A 21,446-nucleotide genomic window follows, 5' to 3' on the forward strand; every position below is an offset into this window, starting at 1 on the left:
AGGTTGGACGATGTGGTCGCCACCTTCATGATCTCGGACACGTGTCTCGTTAATTCCGCGCTGACGTCCGCGGCCGAACTCGTCCTCACTTGTATCTCCAGATCTTCGGAGACTTCCAAGGTGGCTGCTGTCGCCAGTCTCCTCTTCTTCCCCCTGGATGCGATTGATGCCAGTGATGAGCGAGACGCGAACGAGGCTACCGATTCTTCGTCGTCCGACCTCGCTCGCTCCCGCGATCCTCCCGCAGCAGATGTTGTTATTGTTGTTGCTCCGTCTGACGGGGCCGGCGCAAGGAAAACGCTGCCCGCCCGGCACCCGCTTCTCGTCCTCGGAGTTCTCGATGTCTCCATGTATTCTTCCGAGAATAGACTTCTCGCTTCGCCAGGCGTGGTAACACGTTCGGGGGCCTGGCGGCCCACCCCCGAGCGGCCGTGGTCGTATGTTGACGACGTAGTGGGGCCCACTTGACTACCCCCGACTACGCCGGTACTGGGGTCTCCCTCCCCTGTACTGTACGTGTTTCTCCTATCTGTTGTGCCTTCCATGGTGAATGAAGTTGTTTCTCGCCGGGTCGTCATCGGGAATCTGTCCTGGTGCCACTCACTCTTTCGCACCCTGTCCCGGAGAGTCCGGAGCAGGGTGACAGGGAGCCCCACGAGAAGGTGAGGTGAGTGGTCTTGACAGGCATGGGCCCACCAACTTCTCCGAAGTTCCTCGCACCGGATCAGCGACCTGACGGGTACCAGAGGCACCGACCGGCCGCCACCCGACTATAGGGGAACATCAGATCCATCGGGGTTTCCCGGGGGGTGGTCCTACGCCCCGAGAACCCATGCCCGCCTCATGCTCCCCAACCTAACCCCAACCTAACCCCAACCTAACCCCAACCTAACCCCAACCTAACCCCAACCTAACCCCAACCTAACCCCAACCTAACCCCAACCTAACCCCAACCTAACCCCAACCTAACCCCAACCTAACCCCAACCTAACCCCAACCTAACCCCAACCTTTTTTTTTTTTTTTTTTTTTTTTTTCGTGGAGAAATCCTCATGGACTCCCAGCTGCGAGCAGCATGGGAAGTGTCGGACTCTTACCGACTAAAACTCCACGGTGGTCTTCCAGACGGCTGTTCGAGGAGGGCTCAGGGTCTCTTGCGAATACTACCAAGCGCTCCTCGCCGTCTATCTCCCTGCTGGGCGGGAGACTTCCTTGTTAGACAGAAGATCGGGGCCGCCAGGGGGGACCACGCCCCCTAGCGCCCCTTTCCTTGGGTCTTGTTACTTCCTTGATGACTCCTTGGGCGCGATTCACGGCGGCGGTACCGCCGGTCCGTGACGCGCGGAGACTCCTTGTTGCCGCGCCCTGCTGGTATGCTGGGCTTTCTCTCTTTCTCTCTCCGCCCGCTCCTTCACGAGCATAACTTGCTCGCAGAAGGTGCGGACGGCTCTGTACTCCTGGGGCCCCCTGAGCATAGCTTCGATGAGCGTCTCGGGGGCCAATCTCTCGCCGATCTCGAGTCGTAAGACACGTCGCGGTACCTCCCACGCCGGGCAAGCCTCCAGCGTGTGCCGCGCCGTGTCCTCCTCCTCCCCACAGTGGTGACAGATGGTCGTCACCTCTCGCCGGATCTTGAGCAGGTAATCGCCGAACACCCCGTGGCCGGTGAGCACCTGAGTCGTCCTGAATGTGAGCGGGACCCCGCCTTTGTCTCTCCACTTGTCCCAGTTGGGCAGGACGGCGCGGACGGCCCGATGAGGGCGCATCGCATCCTCTTCCAACAGCTGCGAGTGCCACCGCTCCCATGCTTCTAGTCTTGTTTCCTCCCGAACGTCCACGGTTGGTGCCGTCGGCGTGGCACGTCGGTCCAAGGTCGCGGCCCTCCGGTGTTCGTACAGCCGGCGAAGGGCAAGGGCCTGTAGCTCGAACGGGGGGGACGCGGCCAGCACGGTCGCTGTCGCGTAGGACACCGTCCTGTATCCCCTCGCTGCCCGGATGGCGATCGTCCTGTGGAGCCTTCTCACCAGAGTCCGGTTACGCCGGCTCACCGCCAGATCATCGGCCCATACGGGCGCTCCGTAAAGGACTCGTGACCTGATCACTCCTTCGTAGAGCCTGCGGACTCCCAATCCTGCCCCGCCGATGTTAGGTAAAAGGCCGCACAGCGCGTTGGCTGCGGCCGTTACTTTCGGGGCTAAGTACTCAAAGTGTGGCTCGAACGTCCACTTACTGTCGACGATCAAGCCCAAGTACTTCATCCGGTGTCCCACAGGGACCTCTTCTCCGTCGATGACTATAGTCGACAGATAGGCAGGCGGCGTTCCTCTGCGTCGTTGGTCGTAGAACCACAGGGCTTCCGATTTCGCCGGCGACACGCTCAAGCCGAGTCTTCGAATGGCGTGCACCGCGCATGCCACGGCGGTCTCAGTCAGGCATGCGGCGTCGTTCCACCATCGTCCGCTGGCCAGCACCAGCGTGTCATCCGCGTAGCATATCATGCCAGCCCCCGGCGGCATGGGACTTCGGAGGACCGAGTCATAGGCAGTGATCCACAGAATCGGTCCGAGTACCGAGCCCTGCGGCACGCCGCGCTCCACCGGTCTTCGCTCCTTCACGCCGTTTCTGCCTGTGTAGGTGATCCACCTATCGTTCAGATAGGCCTGAATCACCCTAACGAGGTATGGCGGGGACTCGAAGTGTCGCAGCGCCTCCACGATCCTGCTCCAAGGAATGCTATTGAAAGCGTTGGAGATGTCCAAGGAGACGGCTACCGCCACCCCTTCTCGCGCGACCATGTCCTCCGCCATGGATCTCAGCCTCTTTACCGCGTCCACGGTCGAGCGGCCCCGGCGAAATCCAAATTGGCTATCGTGCCATCCGGGAATCCGTCTCTCCATGTGTGCCTCCAGGCGGGCGACTATGATCCTCTCGAAGAGTTTACCCACCTCGTCGAGAAGACACACCGGCCTGTATGCCGATGGCGCGTCCGACGGTCGACCCTCCTTCCGTAGCAGCACGAGTTTCGCCGTGCGCCACGCCCGAGGATAGGCGCCCTCCTTCAGGCACCTGGAGAACAGGTGCCGCAAACGGGGAGCCAAGGTGTCGATCGACTCCGTCCAGACCCGGCCCGGGATCCCGTCCGGACCCGGCGCCACGTCGCGGGATGCCATCTTCTTCGCGGCTTCGAGCAACTCTTCCTCAGTCACTCGAAGTTCCTCGTTCCAATCCGTCGGCGCCGTCCCGTCGATGGTGGTAGGGGCTGGCGCGGACGTCTCGTTGTTGTCCCGCCGTGGGAACAAAGTCCCGATGACGTTGTCCAGTAACGCCGGATCCATGTTTTCGGTCAGCGGGGGGGCCGAAGGTCGCAGTTTCTTCGTAACGATGCGATAGGGCCTCCCCCACGGATCTGAATCGACCAATTCGATCAATCGATCCCAACACCGGGCCTTGGCTAGTTTGATCTCCCGTTGGAGAGCGCGTCTCGTCTCTCTGTATTCTTCATAGCGGCGAGAGATCTCCTCCTCGTCGTGTGTCCGTCTGCGGCGACGCGCCCTTACGAATCTTCTCCGGGCCCGCATGCAACCCGCCCGCATATCGGCTATTTCCGGTGTCCACCAATACACGGAACGGTCGCCTCTGTTTCCCGGGGCGGAGCGCGGCATAGAGGCGTCGCATGCCGCGATCATGTATCCGTGGAGTTCGTCAGCCTCCTCGTCGACGCTACCCAATGTGGAGGTGGTGGTGGGGGGGGTTGTGGTGTTGTCCCCCCGTGCGTCCCAGCTCCAGGCGGAGACAGTGACCGCCGCCCGCAGCATGTCCTTGTCCCTCTCCTTCAAGCGCCACCTAGGTGTGGGTGGTGGTGGTCGACGGGACCGGTTCACCTCTCGTTGTCGTCGGGCACCGCTGTCGCGCGCGGCGGCCTCCCCCTCCATTTCCATCATTATATAGAGGTGGTCCGATAAGGTCTCCATTCTGTCGGCCACTCTCCATCCGTGGATCTTTCGGTAGAGCCCGGCGGTAGCCCAGGTAACGTCGACGATGGACGATCCCCTCCACGCCACGCAGGTGCTAGTTGTGCCCCTGTTCACCAGGACCAGTCCGAGCGTCGCGGCCCAGTCTGTCAGCATCCTTCCGCGGGAGTCCGTCCTGGTGTCCCCCCATTGCGACGAGCGCGCGTTGAAGTCCCCAAGGACGAGTACCTGACGAGGCATGCATCTACGAACGCAGTCACCGACCTCGTCCAGGAAGTCCCCGAACGAGGCCACTCCGCTGTTGGGCGAGACGTAAATGCCCACTATCGCGATCCCGTTCCACTCGACGGCGACGAAGCCGTTACCGCGATCCAGCAGGGCGCCGGGCGAACACAACGCCGGCGTCCATGTTATGGCTGTAGATCCGTTCAGATCCCCGATCCAGTTGGGGGCGTCGGGGACGCGGTATGGTTCAGCCACCACAGCGAGTGCGACCCGATTCTCCCGTATAGCCTGGAGAAGCAGGTCCTGCGCCCGTCTGGCTCTTCCTATGTTACATTGGAGCAGGCGGTTAAAGTTACTCCGCCAGCTCCATGGCCTCCTCCCGGCCACTCGTCACTGCTGATGGTGACTCCGCCCCGGTAGCGTTTCCGCCGTAGTTCTCGTTGCCGCCGGCGATGGTAGTGATAACGGTGTCGGCGGCGGCGGCAGACCGACGGGTAAGCTGCCCCTTACTTCTCTTGATTTTCGGGGGGGCACATGCCACTCCGCCCATCCTGTGTCCGGATGGAGCTCCCAGTCGCTCGCATAAGGGACATTTCGGCGCCAAGGCGGGACATCCCCTGGCGCGGTGCCCGCTTTCACCGCACCTGTAGCAAAGACGGCTTCTATCCTCGGCGGACGTGCAAGTTGCCCGTACGTGCCCCAACTCCAGGCACTTGAAGCACTGTAAGGGTCTCTTCGGTATGGCAGAGACCCTCGCGATGGACCACCCCAAGGCCACCCTGCCCGCCTGAGCTAGCTTGCGGGCACCGGCCGCCGGACACCTGACCCATGCCGATCCGAGTCCGCCCCTGGAGACGCCGATCTCGCCGATCCGAACATCCTCGCTGTTGCATCCCGCGGCCAAGGCCAGAGCTTGACGCAGCTCCTCCTTGCCCATTGAGATGTCCACATTGGTGACTCTCAGCTCGGCTTTGATCGTGGGAGTTCCGACCTTTACCTTGGTCGGGTCCAGAACGTCTGCCAGGCGCGTCGCAAGGATCGACGCCTTTTCTCTGTCCTTGTCCCTCGGGACTCTGATGACGATGGCGCCCGTCACCGCCTTCTTCATCGTGACGGCCTCCACGCCTATCTCGCCGAGGGGGATAGCTCTTCTGGCCATCGTTACGACGTCGGCATACGACATGTTGGCTCCCTCGCTTAACGTCAGTGTTACCGCGGATGTACTCGGTGCGCGAGGGAGCTTGACTGTTGGCGACGTCTTTTCCTCCCTGAATGGCTTTTTAACGGTGCCACCGCTGCCCGATTTCGGCGCGCCTCCCATCCTATCTGCCCACGGTTTTTGGACAGTCGCTGGTGGCCGGGACTTCTCCTCTCCTCCAGCGGCGTCCAGCTTCCTTTCGGCGATGTTCTTCTGCCCCATCTTACTTTTTCTCCCTACCACCACGCTCCACCCGCCGTCCTCCCGAGTCCTTGGGGGCGGCGGGGGATCTGTGCGGGCGGGGGGGCGAGTAGCGGAGTATTCCGCGCTCCGTCGGGTTTCGGGAGTGCTTTGTTGCTGCTGCCGCTGTTGTTGCAGCTGTTGTTGTTGTTGCTGCTGCGGCCTCAATAGACTCCCGAGTTGTCTCTCCACCATCTTCGTTATGGAGGGACCCAACTCTTCTAGCTTTCTCTCGAGGGCGTCGAGTCGCGCTTCTTGGGTTGCAGCCTCGACCCGTGGGCGGTCCGCGTCGGCACCGCCGCCCCGCAGGCCTTCGATCGCGGGCATAGACCTCCTTGCCAGCTCTCTCCTAAGGGCGGCGTTCTCCTCCTCCAACGCGGACAGTCTCGCCTCCACCAGCCTCATTGCCGCGTTGTTGCCGCTGCTGCCCGCTTGTTCTCTCCTTCGCGGGGCCTCGCTCTTCCATGCGGCCGAGATATAGCTTGCCGCTTCCTTCAGCGCTTTGACGTACGTGCCCTTGAGGTTGGACGATGTGGTCGCCACCTTCATGATCTCGGACACGTGTCTCGTTAATTCCGCGCTGACGTCCGCGGCCGAACTCGTCCTCACTTGTATCTCCAGATCTTCGGAGACTTCCAAGGTGGCTGTTGTCGCCAGTCTCCTCTTCTTCCCCCTGGATGCGATTGATGCCAGTGATGAGCGAGACGCGAACGAGGCTACCGATTCTTCGTCGTCCGACCTCGCTCGCTCCCGCGATCCTCCCGCAGCAGATGTTGTTATTGTTGTTGCTCCGTCTGACGGGGCCGGCGCAAGGAAAACGCTGCCCGCCCGGCACCCGCTTCTCGTCCTCGGAGTTCTCGATGTCTCCATGTATTCTTCCGAGAATAGACTTCTCGCTTCGCCAGGCGTGGTAACACGTTCGGGGGCCTGGCGGCCCACCCCCGAGCGGCCGTGGTCGTATGTTGACGACGTAGTGGGGCCCACTTGACTACCCCCGACTACGCCGGTACTGGGGTCTCCCTCCCCTGTACTGTACGTGTTTCTCCTATCTGTTGCGCCTTCCATGGTGAATGAAGTTGTTTCTCGCCGGGTCGTCATCGGGAATCTGTCCTGGTGCCACTCACTCTTTCGCACCCTGTCCCGGAGAGTCCGGAGCAGGGTGACAGGGAGCCCCACGAGAAGGTGAGGTGAGTGGTCTTGACAGGCATGGGCCCACCAACTTCTCCGAAGTTCCTCGCACCGGATCAGCGACCTGACGGGTACCAGAGGCACCGACCGGCCGCCACCCGACTATAGGGGAACATCAGATCCATCGGGGTTTCCCGGGGGGTGGTCCTACGCCCCGAGAACCCATGCCCGCCTCATGCTCCCCAACCTAACCCCAACCTAACCCCAACCTAACCCCAACCTAACCCCAACCTAACCCCAACCTAACCCCAACCTAACCCCAACCTAACCCCAACCTAACCCCAACCTAACCCCAACCTAACCCCAACCTTTTTTTTTTTTTTTTTTCGTGGAGAAATCCTCATGGACTCCCAGCTGCGAGCAGCATGGGAAGTGTCGGACTCTTACCGACTAAAACTCCACGGTGGTCTTCCAGACGGCTGTTCGAGGAGGGCTCAGGGTCTCTTGCGAATACTACCAAGCGCTCCTCGCCGTCTATCTCCCTGCTGGGCGGGAGACTTCCTTGTTAGACAGAAGATCGGGGCCGCCAGGGGGGACCACGCCCCCTAGCGCCCCTTTCCTTGGGTCTTGTTACTTCCTTGATGACTCCTTGGGCGCGATTCACGGCGGCGGTACCGCCGGTCCGTGACGCGCGGAGACTCCTTGTTGCCGCGCCCTGCTGGTATGCTGGGCTTTCTCTCTTTCTCTCTCCGCCCGCTCCTTCACGAGCATAACTTGCTCGCAGAAGGTGCGGACGGCTCTGTACTCCTGGGGCCCCCTGAGCATAGCTTCGATGAGCGTCTCGGGGGCCAATCTCTCGCCGATCTCGAGTCGTAAGACACGTCGCGGTACCTCCCACGCCGGGCAAGCCTCCAGCGTGTGCCGCGCCGTGTCCTCCTCCTCCCCACAGTGGTGACAGATGGTCGTCACCTCTCGCCGGATCTTGAGCAGGTAATCGCCGAACACCCCGTGGCCGGTGAGCACCTGAGTCGTCCTGAATGTGAGCGGGACCCCGCCTTTGTCTCTCCACTTGTCCCAGTTGGGCAGGACGGCGCGGACGGCCCGATGAGGGCGCATCGCATCCTCTTCCAACAGCTGCGAGTGCCACCGCTCCCATGCTTCTAGTCTTGTTTCCTCCCGAACGTCCACGGTTGGTGCCGTCGGCGTGGCACGTCGGTCCAAGGTCGCGGCCCTCCGGTGTTCGTACACCCGGCGAAGGGCAAGGGCCTGTAGCTCGAACGGGGGGGACGCGGCCAGCACGGTCGCTGTCGCGTAGGACACCGTCCTGTATCCCCTCGCTGCCCGGATGGCGATCGTCCTGTGGAGCCTTCTCACCAGAGTCCGGTTACGCCGGCTCACCGCCAGATCATCGGCCCATACGGGCGCTCCGTAAAGGACTCGTGACCTGATCACTCCTTCGTAGAGCCTGCGGACTCCCAATCCTGCCCCGCCGATGTTAGGTAAAAGGCCGCACAGCGCGTTGGCTGCGGCCGTTACTTTCGGGGCTAAGTACTCAAAGTGTGGCTCGAACGTCCACTTACTGTCGACGATCAAGCCCAAGTACTTCATCCGGTGTCCCACAGGGACCTCTTCTCCGTCGATGACTATAGTCGACAGATCCGCAGGCGGCGTTCCTCTGCGTCGTTGGTCGTAGAACCACAGGGCTTCCGATTTCGCCGGCGACACGCTCAAGCCGAGTCTTCGAATGGCGTGCACCGCGCATGCCACGGCGGTCTCAGTCAGGCATGCGGCGTCGTTCCACCATCGTCCGCTGGCCAGCACCAGCGTGTCATCCGCGTAGCATATCATGCCAGCCCCCGGCGGCATGGGGCTTCGGAGGACCGAGTCATAGGCAGTGATCCACAGAATCGGTCCGAGTACCGAGCCCTGCGGCACGCCGCGCTCCACCGGTCTTCGCTCCTTCACGCCGTTTCTGCCTGTGTAGGTGATCCACCTATCGTTCAGATAGGCCTGAATCACCCTAACGAGGTATGGCGGGGACTCGAAGTGTCGCAGCGCCTCCACGATCCTGCTCCAAGGAATGCTATTGAAAGCGTTGGAGATGTCCAAGGAGACGGCTACCGCCACCCCTTCTCGCGCGACCATGTCCTCCGCCATGGATCTCAGCCTCTTTACCGCGTCCACGGTCGAGCGGCCCCGGCGAAATCCAAATTGGCTATCGTGCCATCCGGGAATCCGTCTCTCCATGTGTGCCTCCAGGCGGGCGACTATGATCCTCTCGAAGAGTTTACCCACCTCGTCGAGAAGACACACCGGCCTGTATGCCGATGGCGCGTCCGGCGGTCGACCCTCCTTCCGTAGCAGCACGAGTTTCGCCGTGCGCCACGCCCGAGGATAGGCGCCCTCCTTCAGGCACCTGGAGAACAGGTGCCGCAAACGGGGAGCCAAGGTGTCGATCGACTCCGTCCAGACCCGGCCCGGGATCCCGTCCGGACCCGGCGCCACGTCGCGGGATGCCATCTTCTTCGCGGCTTCGAGCAACTCTTCCTCAGTCACTCGAAGTTCCTCGTTCCAATCCGTCGGCGCCGTCCCGTCGATGGTGGTAGGGGCTGGCGCGGACGTCTCGTTGTTGTCCCGCCGTGGGAACAAAGTCCCGATGACGTTGTCCAGTAACGCCGGATCCATGTTTTCGGTCAGCGGGGGGGCCGAAGGTCGCAGTTTCTTCGTAACGATGCGATAGGGCCTCCCCCACGGATCTGAATCGACCAATTCGATCAATCGATCCCAACACCGGGCCTTGGCTAGTTTGATCTCCCGTTGGAGAGCGCGTCTCGTCTCTCTGTATTCTTCATAGCGGCGAGAGATCTCCTCCTCGTCGTGTGTCCGTCTGCGGCGACGCGCCCTTACGAATCTTCTCCGGGCCCGCATGCAACCCGCCCGCATATCGGCTATTTCCGGTGTCCACCAATACACGGAACGGTCGCCTCTGTTTCCCGGGGCGGAGCGCGGCATAGAGGCGTCGCATGCCGCGATCATGTATCCGTGGAGTTCGTCAGCCTCCTCGTCGACGCTACCCAATGTGGAGGTGGTGGTGGGGGGGGTTGTGGTGTTGTCCCCCCGTGCGTCCCAGCTCCAGGCGGAGACAGTGACCGCCGCCCGCAGCATGTCCTTGTCCCTCTCCTTCAAGCGCCACCTAGGTGTGGGTGGTGGTGGTCGACGGGACCGGTTCTCCTCTCGTTGTCGTCGGGCACCGCTGTCGCGCGCGGCGGCCTCCCCCTCCATTTCCATCATTATATAGAGGTGGTCCGATAAGGTCTCCATTCTGTCGGCCACTCTCCATCCGTGGATCTTTCGGTAGAGCCCGGCGGTAGCCCAGGTAACGTCGACGATGGACGATCCCCTCCACGCCACGCAGGTGCTAGTTGTGCCCCTGTTCATCAGGACCAGTCCGAGCGTCGCGGCCCAGTCTGTCAGCATCCTTCCGCGGGAGTCCGTCCTGGTGTCCCCCCATTGCGACGAGCGCGCGTTGAAGTCCCCAAGGACGAGTACCTGACGAGGCATGCATCTACGAACGCAGTCACCGACCTCGTCCAGGAAGTCCCCGAACGAGGCCACTCCGCTGTTGGGCGAGACGTAAATGCCCACTATCGCGATCCCGTTCCACTCGACGGCGACGAAGCCGTTACCGCGATCCAGCAGGGCGCCGGGCGAACACAACGCCGGCGTCCATGTTATGGCTGTAGATCCGTTCAGATCCCCGATCCAGTTGGGGGCGTCGGGGACGCGGTATGGTTCAGCCACCACAGCGAGTGCGACCCGATTCTCCCGTATAGCCTGGAGAAGCAGGTCCTGCGCCCGTCTGGCTCTTCCTATGTTACATTGGAGCAGGCGGTTAAAGTTACTCCGCCAGCTCCATGGCCTCCTCCCGGCCACTCGTCACTGCTGATGGTGACTCCGCCCCGGTTGCGTTTCCGCCGTAGTTCTCGTTGCCGCCGGCGATGGTAGTGATAACGGTGTCGGCGGCGGCGGCAGACCGACGGGTAAGCTGCCCCTTACTTCTCTTGATTTTCGGGGGGGCACATGCCACTCCGCCCATCCTGTGTCCGGATGGAGCTCCCAGTCGCTCGCATAAGGGACATTTCGGCGCCAAGGCGGGACATCCCCTGGCGCGGTGCCCGCTTTCACCGCACCTGTAGCAAAGACGGCTTCTATCCTCGGCGGACGTGCAAGTTGCCCGTACGTGCCCCAACTCCAGGCACTTGAAGCACTGTAAGGGTCTCTTCGGTATGGCAGAGACCCTCGCGATGGACCACCCCAAGGCCACCCTGCCCGCCTGAGCTAGCTTGCGGGCACCGGCCGCCGGACACCTGACCCATGCCGATCCGAGTCCGCCCCTGGAGACGCCGATCTCGCCGATCCGAACATCCCCGCTGCTGCATCCCGCGGCCAAGGCCAGAGCTTGACGCAGCTCCTCCTTGCCCATTGAGATGTCCACATTGGTGACCCTCAGCTCGGCTTTGACCGTGGGAGTTCCGACCCTTACCTTGGTCGGGTCCAGAACGTCTGCCAGGCGCGTCGCAAGGATCGACGCCTTTTCTCTGTCCTTGTCCCTCGGGACTCTGATGACGATGGCGCCCGTCACCGCCTTCTTCATCGTGACGGCCTCCACGCCTATCTCGCCGAGGGGGATAGCTCTTCTGGCCATCGCTACGACGTCGGCATACGACATGTTGGCTCCCTCGCTTAACGTCAGTGTTACCGCGGATGTACTCGGTGCGCGAGGGAGCTTGACTGTTGGCGACGTCTTTTCCTCCCTGAATGGCTTTTTAACGGTGCCACCGCTGCCCGATTTCGGCGCGCCTCCCATCCTATCTGCCCACGGTTTTTGGACAGTCGCTGGTGGCCGGGACTTCTCCTCTCCTCCAGCGGTGTCCAGCTTCCTTTCGGCGATGTTCTTCTGCCCCATCTTACTTTTTCTCCCTACCACCACGCTCCACCCGCCGTCCTCCCGAGTCCTTGGGGGCGGCGGGGGATCTGTGCGGGCGGGGGGGCGAGTAGCGGAGTATTCCGCGCTCCGTCGGGTTTCGGGAGTGCTTTGTTGCTGCTGCCGCTGTTGTTGCAGCTGTTGTTGTTGTTGCTGCTGCGGCCTCAATAGACTCCCGAGTTGTCTCTCCACCATCTTCGTTATGGAGGGACCCAACTCTTCTAGCTTTCTCTCGAGGGCGTCGAGTCGCGCTTCTTGGGTTGCAGCCTCGACCCGTGGGCGGTCCGCGTCGGCACCGCCGCCCCGCAGGCCTTCGATCGCGGGCATAGACCTCCTTGCCAGCTCTCTCCTAAGGGCGGCGTTCTCCTCCTCCAACGCGGACAGTCTCGCCTCCACCAGCCTCATTGCCGCGTTGTTGCCGCTGCTGCCCGCTTGTTCTCTCCTTCGCGGGGCCTCGCTCTTCCATGCGGCCGAGATATAGCTTGCCGCTTCCTTCAGCGCTTTGACGTACGTGCCCTTGAGGTTGGACGATGTGGTCGCCACCTTCATGATCTCGGACACGTGTCTCGTTAATTCCGCGCTGACGTCCGCGGCCGAACTCGTCCTCACTTGTATCTCCAGATCTTCGGAGACTTCCAAGGTGGCTGTTGTCGCCAGTCTCCTCTTCTTCCCCCTGGATGCGATTGATGCCAGTGATGAGCGAGACGCGAACGAGGCTACCGATTCTTCATCGTCCGACCTCGCTCGCTCCCGCGATCCTCCCGCAGCAGATGTTGTTATTGTTGTTGCTCCGTCTGACGGGGCCGGCGCAAGGAAAACGCTGCCCGCCCGGCACCCGCTTCTCGTCCTCGGAGTTCTCGATGTCTCCATGTATTCTTCCGAGAATAGACTTCTCGCTTCGCCAGGCGTGGTAACACGTTCGGGGGCCTGGCGGCCCACCCCCGAGCGGCCGTGGTCGTATGTTGACGACGTAGTGGGGCCCACTTGACTACCCCCGACTACGCCGGTACTGGGGTCTCCCTCCCCTGTACTGTACGTGTTTCTCCTATCTGTTGTGCCTTCCATGGTGAATGAAGTTGTTTCTCGCCGGGTCGTCATCGGGAATCTGTCCTGGTGCCACTCACTCTTTCGCACCCTGTCCCGGAGAGTCCGGAGCAGGGTGACAGGGAGCCCCACGAGAAGGTGAGGTGAGTGGTCTTGACAGGCATGGGCCCACCAACTTCTCCGAAGTTCCTCGCATCGGATCAGCGACCTGACGGGTACCAGAGGCACCGACCGGCCGCCACCCGACTATAGGGGAACATCAGATCCATCGGGGTTTCCCGGGGGGTGGTCCTACGCCCCGAGAACCCATGCCCGCCTCATGCTCCCCAACCTAACCCCAACCTAACCCCAACCTAACCCCAACCTAACCCCAACCTAACCCCAACCTAACCCCAACCTAACCCCAACCTAACCCCAACCTAACCCCAACCTAACCCCAACCTAACCCCAACCTAACCCCAACCTAACCCCAACCTAACCCCAACCTTTTTTTTTTTTTTTTTTTTTTATACGTGGGGAAATCCTCATGGACACCCGGGCGCCACCAGACGCGTCCGGGTAGTGTCGGACTCTTACCGACTAAAACCCCACGATGACCATCCTGGCGTCTTGTGGACTTAGGGTAGGTTCTCTTGCGAATACGACCACCGCTTGTAGTCCGACGCCGCTGGTGTTGTCCTCCGAGATGTTGTTCCGGAGCCAGAGGCAGGTCATCCACCTCTGGCCACGTCGCCGTTGCCTACTTTCAGCCTCCGGGTCCCCCAGTTGGCGTCCGAGCTTCGTCCATCTGCAGGTTTCATCGGGGGGAGGGGGGAGAACTCGCCGTTCGGGGGCACCAATCCCTACTAGGCGCTCTTGCCCCCACCCAGCCGGAAACTCTCGTCGGCGTACCACGATGTCGCCCACAGGTGGAACGGTTGTCCCCCAAACCGACTTCCCCACCCGAACATCCTCCTGGTGGCCCGTACTGCTTCCTCCTGGTTTGGGGTGCCCTCTAGCCTCTCCTGGTCCTTGGTGGAATCCGAAAAAACCGGATTTGGTCACCGCAATCCAAAGCGCCAACGTCATCACGGAGCGGTCACCCATCCCAGACCGCCCCGCAACCTGGGGTGCTTAACTTTCGTGATCTAACGGGAACGAGTGTTTCACCCCAGCCAACGGACGTTGACAACCTAACCCCAACCTAACCCCAACCTAACCCCAACCTAACCCCAACCTAACCCCAACCTAACCCCAACCTAACCCCAACCTAACCCCAACCTAACCCCAACCTAACCCCAACCTAACCCCAACCTAACCCCAACCTTTTTTTTTTTTTTTTTTTTTTTTTTTTATACGTGGGGAAATCCTCATGGACACCCGGGCGCCACCAGACGCGTCCGGGTAGTGTCGGACTCTTACCGACTAAAACCCCACGATGACCATCCTGGCGTCTTGTGGACTTAGGGTAGGTTCTCTTGCGAATGCGACCACCGCTTGTAGTCCGACGCCGCTGGTGTTGTCCTCCGAGATGTTGTTCCGGAGCCAGAGGCAGGTCATCCACCTCCGGCCACGTCGCCGTTGCCTACTTTCAGCCTCCGGGTCCCCCAGTTGGCGTCCGAGCTTCGTCCATCTGCAGGTTTCATCGGGGGGAGGGGGGAGAACTCGCCGTTCGGGGGCACCAATCCCTACTAGGCGCTCTTGCCCCCACCCAGCCGGAAACTCTCGTCGGCGTACCACGATGTCGCCCACAGGTGGAACGGTTGTCCCCCAAACCGACTTCCCCACCCGAACATCCTCCTGGTGGCCCGTACTGCTTCCTCCTGGTTTGGGGTGCCCTCTAGTCTCTCCTGGTCCTTGGTGGAATCCGAAAAAACCGGATTTGGTCACCGCAATCCAAAGCGCCAACGTCATCACGGAGCGGTCACCCATCCCAGACCGCCCCGCAACCTGGGGTGCTTAACTTTCGTGATCTAACGGGAACGAGTGTTTCACCCCAGCCAACGGACGTTGACAACCTAACCCCAACCTAACCCCAACCTAACCCCAACCTAACCCCAACCTAACCCCAACCTAACCCCAACCTAACCCCAACCTAACCCCAACCTAACCCCAACCTTTTTTTTTTTTTTTTTTTCGTGGAGAAATCCTCATGGACTCCCAGCTGCGAGCAGCATGGGAAGTGTCGGACTCTTACCGACTAAAACTCCACGGTGGTCTTCCAGACGGCTGTTCGAGGAGGGCTCAGGGTCTCTTGCGAATACTACCAAGCGCTCCTCGCCGTCTATCTCCCTGCTGGGCGGGAGACTTCCTTGTTAGACAGAAGATCGGGGCCGCCAGGGGGGACCACGCCCCCTAGCGCCCCTTTCCTTGGGTCTTGTTACTTCCTTGATGACTCCTTGGGCGCGATTCACGGCGGCGGTACCGCCGGTCCGTGACGCGCGGAGACTCCTTGTTGCCGCGCCCTGCTGGTATGCTGGGCTTTCTCTCTTTCTCTCTCCGCCCGCTCCTTCACGAGCATAACTTGCTCGCAGAAGGTGCGGACGGCTCTGTACTCCTGGGGCCCCCTGAGCATAGCTTCGATGAGCGTCTCGGGGGCCAATCTCTCGCCGATCTCGAGTCGTAAGACACGTCGCGGTACCTCCCACGCCGGGCAAGCCTCCAGCGTGTGCCGCGCCGTGTCCTCCTCCTCCCCACAGTGGTGACAGATGGTCGTCACCTCTCGCCGGATCTTGAGCAGGTAATCGCCGAACACCCCGTGGCCGGTGAGCACCTGAGTCGTCCTGAATGTGAGCGGGACCCCGCCTTTGTCTCTCCACTTGTCCCAGTTGGGCAGGACGGCGCGGACGGCCCGATGAGGGCGCATCGCATCCTCTTTCAACAGCTGCGAGTGCCACCGCTCCCATGCTTCTAGTCTTGTTTCCTCCCGAACGTCCACGGTTGGTGCCGTCGGCGTGGCACGACGGTCCAAGGTCGCGGCCCTCCGGTGTTCGTACACCCGGCGAAGGGCAAGGGCCTGTAGCTCGAACGGGGGGGACGCGGCCAGCACGGTCGCTGTCGCGTAGGACACCGTCCTGTATCCCCTCGCTGCCCGGATGGCGATCGTCCTGTGGAGCCTTCTCACCAGAGTCCGGTTACGCCGGCTCACCGCCAGATCATCGGCCCATACGGGCGCTCCGTAAAGGACTCGTGACCTGATCACTCCTTCGTAGAGCCTGCGGACTCCCAATCCTGCCCCGCCGATGTTAGGTAAAAGGCCGCACAGCGCGTTGGCTGCGGCCGTTACTTTCGGGGCTAAGTACTCAAAGTGTGGCTCGAACGTCCACTTACTGTCGACGATCAAGCCCAAGTACTTCATCCGGTGTCCCACAGGGACCTCTTCTCCGTCGATGACTATAGTCGACAGATCCGCAGGCGGCGTTCCTCTGCGTCGTTGGTCGTAGAACCACAGGGCTTCCGATTTCGCCGGCGACACGCTCAAGCCGAGTCTTCGAATGGCGTGCACCGCGCATGCCACGGCGGTCTCAGTCAGGCATGCGGCGTCGTTCCACCATCGTCCGCTGGCCAGCACCAGCGTGTCATCCGCGTAGCATATCATGCCAGCCCCCGGCGGCATGGGACTTCGGAGGACCGAGTCATAGGCAGTGATCCACAGAATCGGTCCGAGTACCGAGCCCTGCGGCACGCCGCGCTCCACCGGTCTTCGCTCCTTCACGCCGTTTCTGCCTGTGTAGGTGATCCACCTATCGTTCAGATAGGCCTGAATCACCCTGACGAGGTATGGCGGGGACTCGAAGTGTCGCAGCGCCTCCACGATCCTGCTCCAAGGAATGCTATTGAAAGCGTTGGAGATGTCCAAGGAGACGGCTACCGCCACCCCTTCTCGCGCGACCATGTCCTCCGCCATGGATCTCAGCCTCTTTACCGCGTCCACGGTCGAGCGGCCCCGGCGAAATCCAAATTGGCTATCGTGCCATCCGGGAATCCGTCTCTCCATGTGTGCCTCCAGGCGGGCGACTATGATCCTCTCGAAGAGTTTACCCACCTCGTCGAGAAGACACACCGGCCTGTATGCCGATGGCGCGTCCGGCGGTCGACCCTCCTTCCGTAGCAACACGAGTTTCGCCGTGCGCCACGCCCGAGGATAGGCGCCCTCCTTCAGGCACCTGGAGAACAGGTGCCGCAAACGGGGAGCCAAGGTGTCGATCGACTCCGTCCAGACTCGGCCCGGGATCCCGTCCGGACCCGGCGCCACGTCGCGGGATGCCATCTTCTTCGCGGCTTCGAGCAACTCTTCCCCAGTCACTCGAAGTTCCTCGTTCCAATCCGTCGGCGCCGTCCCGTCGATGGTGGTAGGGGCTGGCGCGGACGTCTCGTTGTTGTCCCGCCGTGGGAACAAAGTCCCGATGACGTTGTCCAGTAACGCCGGATCCATGTTTTCGGTCAGCGGGGGGGCCGAAGGTCGCAGTTTCTTCGTAACGATGCGATAGGGCCTCCCCCACGGATCTGAATCGACCAATTCGATCAATCGATCCCAACACCGGGCCTTGGCTAGTTTGATCTCCCGTTGGAGAGCGCGTCTCGTCTCTCTGTATTCTTCATAGCGGCGAGAGATCTCCTCCTCGTCGTGTGTCCGTTTGCGGCGACGCGCCCTTACGAATCTTCTCCGGGCCCGCATGCAACCCGCCCGCATATCGGCTATTTCCGGTGTCCACCAATACACGGAACGGTCGCCTCTGTTTCCCGGGGCGGAGCGCGGCATAGAGGCGTCGCATGCCGCGATCATGTATCCGTGGAGTTCGTCAGCCTCCTCGTCGACGCTACCCAATGTGGAGGTGGTGGTGGGGGGGGTTGTGGTGTTGTCCCCCCGTGCGTCCCAGCTCCAGGCGGAGACAGTGACCGCCGCCCGCAGCATGTCCTTGTCCCTCTCCTTCAAGCGCCACCTAGGTGTGGGTGGTGGTGGTCGACGGGACCGGTTCTCCTCTCGTTGTCGTCGGGCACTGCTGTCGCGCGCGGCGGCCTCCCCCTCCATTTCCATCATTATATAGAGGTGGTCCGATAAGGTCTCCATTCTGTCGGCCACTCTCCATCCGTGGATCTTTCGGTAGAGCCCGGCGGTAGCCCAGGTAACGTCGACGATGGACGATCCCCTCCACGCCACGCAGGTGCTAGTTGTGCCCCTGTTCACCAGGACCAGTCCGAGCGTCGCGGCCCAGTCTGTCAGCATCCTTCCGCGGGAGTCCGTCCTGGTGTCCCCCCATTGCGTCGAGCGCGCGTTGAAGTCCCCAAGGACGAGTACCTGACGAGGCATGCATCTACGAACGCAGTCACCGACCTCGTCCAGGAAGTCCCCGAACGAGGCCACTCCGCTGTTGGGCGAGACGTAAATGCCCACTATCGCGATCCCGTTCCACTCGACGGCGACGAAGCCGTTACCGCGATCCAGCAGGGCGCCGGGCGAACACAACGCCGGCGTCCATGTTATGGCTGTAGATCCGTTCAGGTCCCCGATCCAGTTGGGGGCGTCGGGGACGCGGTATGGTTCAGCCACCACAGCGAGTGCGACCCGATTCTCCCGTATAGCCTGGAGAAGCAGGTCCTGCGCCCGTCTGGCTCTTCCTATGTTACATTGGAGCAGGCGGTTGAAGTTACTCCGCCAGCTCCATGGCCTCCTCCCGGCCACTCGTCACTGCTGATGGTGACTCCGCCCCGGTAGCGTTTCCGCCGTAGTTCTCGTTGCCGCCGGCGATGGTAGTGATAACGGTGTCGGCGGCGGCGGCAGACCGACGGGTAAGCTGCCCCTTACTTCTCTTGATTTTCGGGGGGGCACATGCCACTCCGCCCATCCTGTGTCCGGATGGAGCTCCCAGCCGCTCGCATAAGGGACATTTCGGCGCCAAGGCGGGACATCCCCTGGCGCGGTGCCCGCTTTCACCGCACCTGTAGCAAAGACGGCTTCTATCCTCGGCGGACGTGCAAGTTGCCCGTACGTGCCCCAACTCCAGGCACTTGAAGCACTGTAAGGGTCTCTTCGGTATGGCAGAGACCCTCGCGATGGACCACCCCAAGGCCACCCTGCCCGCCTGAGCTAGCTTGCGGGCACCGGCCGCCGGACACCTGACCCATGCCGATCCGAGTCCGCCCCTGGAGACGCCGATCTCGCCGATCCGAACATCCTCGCTGTTGCATCCCGCGGCCGAGGCCAGAGCTTGACGCAGCTCCTCCTTGCCCATTGAGATGTCCACATTGGTGACTCTCAGCTCGGCTTTGATCGTGGGAGTTCCGACCCTTACCTTGGTCGGGTCCAGAACGTCTGCCAGGCGCGTCGCAAGGATCGACGCCTTTTCTCTGTCCTTGTCCCTCGGGACTCTGATGACGATGGCGCCCGTCACCGCCTTCTTCATCGTGACGGCCTCCACGCCTATCTCGCCGAGGGGGATAGCTCTTCTGGCCATCGTTACGACGTCGGCATACGACATGTTGGCTCCCTCGCTTAACGTCAGTGTTACCGCGGATGTACTCGGTGCGCGAGGGAGCTTGACTGTTGGCGACGTCTTTTCCTCCCTGAATGGCTTTTTAACGGTGCCACCGCTGCCCGATTTCGGCGCGCCTCCCATCCTATCTGCCCACGGTTTTTGGACAGTCGCTGGTGGCCGGGACTTCTCCTCTCCTCCAGCGGCGTCCAGCTTCCTTTCGGCGATGTTCTTCTGCCCCATCTTACTTTTTCTCCCTACCACCACGCTCCACCCGCCGTCCTCCCGAGTCCTTGGGGGCGGCGGGGGATCTGTGCGGGCGGGGGGGCGAGTAGCGGAGTATTCCGCGCTCCGTCGGGTTGCGGGAGTGCTTTGTTGCTGCTGCCGCTGTTGTTGCAGCTGTTGTTGTTGTTGCTGCTGCGGCCTCAATAGACTCCCGAGTTGTCTCTCCACCATCTTCGTTATGGAGGGACCCAACTCTTCTAGCTTTCTCTCGAGGGCGTCGAGTCGCGCTTCTTGGGTTGCAGCCTCGACCCGTGGGCGGTCCGCGTCGGCACCGCCGCCACGCAGGCCTTCGATCGCGGGCATAGACCTCCTTGCCAGCTCTCTCCTAAGGGCGGCGTTCTCCTCCTCCAACGCGGACAGTCTCGCCTCCACCAGCCTCATCGCCGCGTTGTTGCCGCTGCTGCCCGCTTGTTCTCTCCTTCGCGGGGCCTCGCTCTTCCATGCGGCCGAGATATAGCTTGCCGCTTCCTTCAGCGCTTTGACGTACGTGCCCTTGAGGTTGGACGATGTGGTCGCCACCTTCATGATCTCGGACACGTGTCTCGTTAATTCCGCGCTGACGTCCGCGGCCGAACTCGTCCTCACTTGTATCTCCAGGTCTTCGGAGACTTCCAAGGTGGCTGTTGTCGCCAGTCTCCTCTTCTTCCCCCTGGATGCGATTGATGCCAGTGATGAGCGAGACGCGAACGAGGTTACCGATTCTTCGTCGTCCGACCTCGCTCGCTCCCGCGATCCTCCCGCAGCAGATGTTGTTATTGTTGTTGCTCCGTCTGACGGGGCCGGCGCAAGGAAAACGCTGCCCGCCCGGCACCCGCTTCTCGTCCTCGGAGTTCTCGGTGTCTCCGTGTATTCTTCCGAGAGTAGACTTCTCGCTTCGCCAGGCGTGGTAACTCGTTCGGGGGCCTGGCGGCCCACCCCCGAACGGCCGTGGTCGTATGTTGACGACGTAGTGGGGCCCACTTGACTACCCCCGACTACGCCGGTACTGGGGTCTCCCTCCCCTGTACTGTACGTGTTTCTCCTATCTGTTGTGCCTTCCATGGTGAATGAAGTTGTTTCTCGCCGGGTCGTCATCGGGAATCTGTCCTGGTGCCACTCACTCTTTCGCACCCTGTCCCGGAGAGTCCGGAGCAGGGTGACAGGGAGCCCCACGAGAAGGTGAGGTGAGTGGTCTTGACAGGCATGGGCCCACCAACTTCTCCGAAGTTCCTCGCACCGGATCAGCGACCTGACGGGTACCAGAGGCACCGACCGGCCGCCACCCGACTATAGGGGAACATCAGATCCATCGGGGTTTCCCGGGGGGTGGTCCTACGCCCCGAGAACCCATGCCCGCCTCATGCTCCCCAACCTAACCCCAACCTAACCCCAACCTAACCCCAACCTTTTTTTTTTTTTTTTTTTTTTTTTTTTTTTTCGTGGAGAAATCCTCATGGACTCCCAGCTGCGAGCAGCATGGGAAGTGTCGGACTCTTACCGACTAAAACTCCACGGTGGTCTTCCAGACGGCTGTTCGAGGAGGGCTCAGGGTCTCTTGCGAATACTACCAAGCGCTCCTCGCCGTCTATCTCCCTGCTGGGCGGGAGACTTCCTTGTTAGACAGAAGATCGGGGCCGCCAGGGGGGACCACGCCCCCTAGCGCCCCTTTCCTTGGGTCTTGTTACTTCCTTGATAACTCCTTGGGCGCGTTCACGGCGGCGGTACCGCCGGTCCGTGACGCGCGGAGACTCCTTGTTGCCGCGCCCTGCTGGTATGCTGGGCTTTCTCTCTTTCTCTCTCCGCCCGCTCCTTCACGAGCATAACTTGCTCGCAGAAGTTGCGGACGGCTCTGTACTCCTGGGGCCCCCTGAGCATAGCTTCGATGAGCGTCTCGGGGGCCAATCTCTCGCCGATCTCGAGTCGTAAGACACGTCGCGGTAC

This window comes from Bombus terrestris, chromosome 14 (genome assembly GCF_910591885.1).
Source record: "Bombus terrestris chromosome 14, iyBomTerr1.2, whole genome shotgun sequence".
Taxonomy (NCBI): domain Eukaryota; kingdom Metazoa; phylum Arthropoda; class Insecta; order Hymenoptera; family Apidae; genus Bombus; species Bombus terrestris.